The following is a 3,986-nucleotide window of genomic DNA, read 5'->3' on the forward strand; positions in this document are numbered from 1 at the left end:
AAGGATGATATTCATCACAATACAAATATCAAAGGTTTGATCACAAGAACGTCAAACGACGGCAAAATTGGTCGTGGTGGTATTGCTGAAAGATGCTTATCTCTCCTTTGAAATTAATATAAATTCACGTTATTTATCAATTCTATCGAAATGGCTCACAGAACGGGAGTTCCTCTTCTTTTATTCTTACGCTGTCAATAAATTAAAATCATTTCTCAACTTCTTAGAAAATGCGTTCAAAATATGGTGGTGGTGGTAATGATGATGATTTGTAATTCCTCTCGTGAGGACCGAGAAAAGGGGAATCATTATCAAGGAGGCTACTGTGGATAGATCCAATAAAAAGTTGATTTATAACGATCCCATTACCACGCTAGGATTTCTTTGCCGCTATATCCTTACAATTATGGCCTGGTAACCCATGTCTTAACGCTGCTTAATAATAATAAGATACAAGTCTTATCGAAAAGATAATTACGACTAAACACCATCAGGTAATTATTTCGGCCAAACTCATATACGAAGCATTTCCCGTATTGGAAAATTTACTCTAGCCTCGGAAAAAAGCTTAAAAATGATTTGAAAAGGGAAAACGGATCCGCTAAAAAAGAAAGGCATACTTTTGTCGCCAATTAGCTTTAAAAATATCTGCAAATTCCGTTTATGGATTTACGGGTGCCCAAGTTGGTAAATTACCTTGCGTAGAAATTTCGCAAAGCGTTACGGCATTTGGACGAGAAATGATTATGTTTACCAAAAACATGATTGAAGAACAATATCCAAATGCTAAAGTTATTTATGGAGATACGGATTCAGTAATGATAAATTTTGGCGAAACTGCTCAAGAAGCTATAATGTTGGGTCAGGAAGCGCGGATAACGTTACATAAGATTTTATTAATCCATTAAATTAGACTTGGCAAGGTTTATTGTCCATACTATTTATCAATAAAAAACGTTACGCGGGTCTGTATTATACTCGACCAGATACTTTTGATAAAATTGATTGTAAAGGAATAGAAACAATTCGTAGAGATAATTGTCATCTCACCGCCAACTTAATAGCAGAAATTTTAAAAATAATTCTCATTGAACGAGATACGAAAAAGGCCGCACTTCCGCCAAACAAACTATCGCAGATTTCCATTTCTATCGACCGAATTGAGTTAAGTCAACTGATAATAACTAAAGAATTGACAAAAACTCAAAACGAATATAAAGCAAAATAAGCCCATGCGCATGCTGAATTGGCCAATAAATGGCCATTCGAGATTCTGGAACAGCGCCCACACTTGGAGATCAAGTTCCTTACGTTATTATATCAACAACAATAACATCATATAAAAAAAATATCTTTATATCAAAAGGCTGAAAATCCCGATTTTGTTTTGATATCAAATTAAAAATCCTCTGTTACGGATATTCAATCCTATCCTTGGAAAAGACGCCGAACAAATTTTATTACGAGGTGATCATTTGATTATTACAAAAACGGGAAAAGAATTAAATGTTTTAAAAGTACGACTACAATGTACAAATTGTCAAAAATTTATTAATCAAAATAACAAAAATTTATTATGTATTCAATGTAGAAAAAATAATAAAAAATAGTATTATTATTCATTGCATAAAGGATTTTTTTATTATATATATGTATGTTATTATATATATATATTTTTATTTTTCTCTAACAATGGTGAAAAAAATTCATTTTAAACATTTAATATTTTTTATTTATTATACAAGATAATCTTTTCAACAATTTTTTTCCTTTGATTTTTCTTTGTACTATTAACTCTTCTTTTCCCTCCAACAACCGTTTTAAAATGATATTCTCTTTCAAAGCTTTACATTCCTCTAAAAGTTGGGACAAATCATTACATTCATTTAAAAGTTTGGATAATTCTATTCTATTTGCTAGGGTGGGAGGTAACCATACTTTTGGACAAGTATTTACAGCGATCGTGTGATGATGTTCGTCCAAAGTCTAAACATTTTGATCCAGCAACTTCCCAAGATGATACCACCATATTTGTTTTCTCTGCAATATGAATTCAAAATGCGTACACATGTATATATAAATGTAAAATGAAAAATAATAAAAAAAAATAATAATAAATAATTATTACTTTTTATATTAATAAAATATTTTTATTTTATTTTTTTCATTACACTAAATAACCTTTTCTAGTAAAAAAAAATAATAATAAATAATTATTACTTTTTATATTAATAAAATATTTTTATTTTATTTTTTCATTTTAAAGTTGACCAGTATCAAATTGATAGCTGAAAAATTTTATTATTATTAATAAAAAAATGTAGCTATTTTTATTTATTATTATTATTACATTAAATATTTTTTTATATTTTGTAGATATATATAATGTTAATAAACTTTTGTCAATATATATAAATAATAATTATATATATTAAATAAAATAAATTATATATATTAAATAACCGTTTTTAGTAAATTTTTTGTCGTGTCAAGAATCATAATTTTTATTTTTAATATGTTTTTATATGAATAAAAATCATCAATAGATGACAAAGACAAAAAAAAAATTATTTTTATTATTTTATATGAATTAATTCTGAATATGGAATATACACAACAATTTTCCCATCAAACAATTCGAGAATACACGGTGTATTAGATATCCTCTGCTGATCATCGTCGTACTTTTTTATAGGATGAATGACTGAAAAATTATAATTTTTTATATCTCTTAAATTCAAGATATCCCTTTCTCGTTGAATATTAAAATCAAAAAACTTTAAATGAGACTTTAACTTTAAAAATTCAATACCCTGTTGATTGGTTATAACAGACATGTCATTATTAGAAGAATAATGATATGTCATTTTTTAATTCATATATATTTATTTAGTCATGAAGAAATATATATATTTTTCATTTATTCTATATATATATATAATTTATATATATATGTTTTTATATAATAAAAATATTATATATATGTTTGTTTAATAAAATATATATATATATATATATATATATGACTTAAAAAATGAACAGTTGTGTAAATTCTTCTACTATATTTCATTTCATTAGTGAACCTACAAGTAGTTTGAAAATTTATAAAACAGGGTTAGAAAAATATAAGCAATACAAAGTAAATTATGATAAAAAGAATCTAGTACTTTCATTGCCCGGGTTAATAAAAGTTTTTTATAAAAATAATAAAGAATTGTATAACGTGTCTTTTATTGATGTATTAAAAGTAATATTACCAGATGAAAATTATAAATTTTTAACATTTGAAAACTTTTTGCGCTTATATTATCAATCATATTTTTCACCTATATTATTTAAAAAAAATAATAAACCATTGAGGTTATATTAAGTCCTTTTCTATTATATATATATATATATATATATATATATATATATTTAATAAAAAAAATGGGAGTTCATTATTTGATAAATCACTTAAAAAGTTATTTTATTCCAATTTCTCTTTGTAATGATAATAATAATAATAATAAAATTTTAAAAAATGATAAATTGAATTTTATTGGAGTAGACAGTACACATTTTTTACATCAAACAGCAATAATAAAAAATAATGATTATTTAGATTTTAATGCTGAAATATTGAGTGATGCCATTTTGCATTACGTTGCGCAAGTATGTAATTTTTTTCAAGTTGAAGATGGTAGTAATATTACTTTTTTTTTGGCCGTTGATGGATACCCTCCGGTTTCAAAACATAAAGTGATCGTTATAGATGATGAAAAAAATATTTACAAATTAATTAATGTAGGCAAATTATTTAAAAATAGTTTTAAACTATTGGAGGAAAAAATGACACGAGATTTAAAAAACATAAAATTTAATTTTGTAACAAATCTTGAATCTGATATTCAAGTACGTGGAGAAGGAGAAATTGAACTTTTTAAATTTGCTAGAAATTTATCATCATCTACTAATAATAATGATGATGATGGTAAAAGTGTTAT

General features: G+C 25.2%; 1 pseudogene; it reads left to right on the plus strand.

Moving 5' to 3' along the window:
- Window positions 1-230: 230 nt before the first annotated feature.
- Window positions 231-1,805, plus strand: LOC136835741 (DNA polymerase delta catalytic subunit-like; annotated as a pseudogene).
- The last annotated feature ends 2,181 nt before the right edge of the window (window positions 1,806-3,986 follow it).

The sequence above is a fragment of the Macrobrachium rosenbergii genome, chromosome 55 (assembly GCF_040412425.1).
Source record: "Macrobrachium rosenbergii isolate ZJJX-2024 chromosome 55, ASM4041242v1, whole genome shotgun sequence".
Taxonomy (NCBI): domain Eukaryota; kingdom Metazoa; phylum Arthropoda; class Malacostraca; order Decapoda; family Palaemonidae; genus Macrobrachium; species Macrobrachium rosenbergii.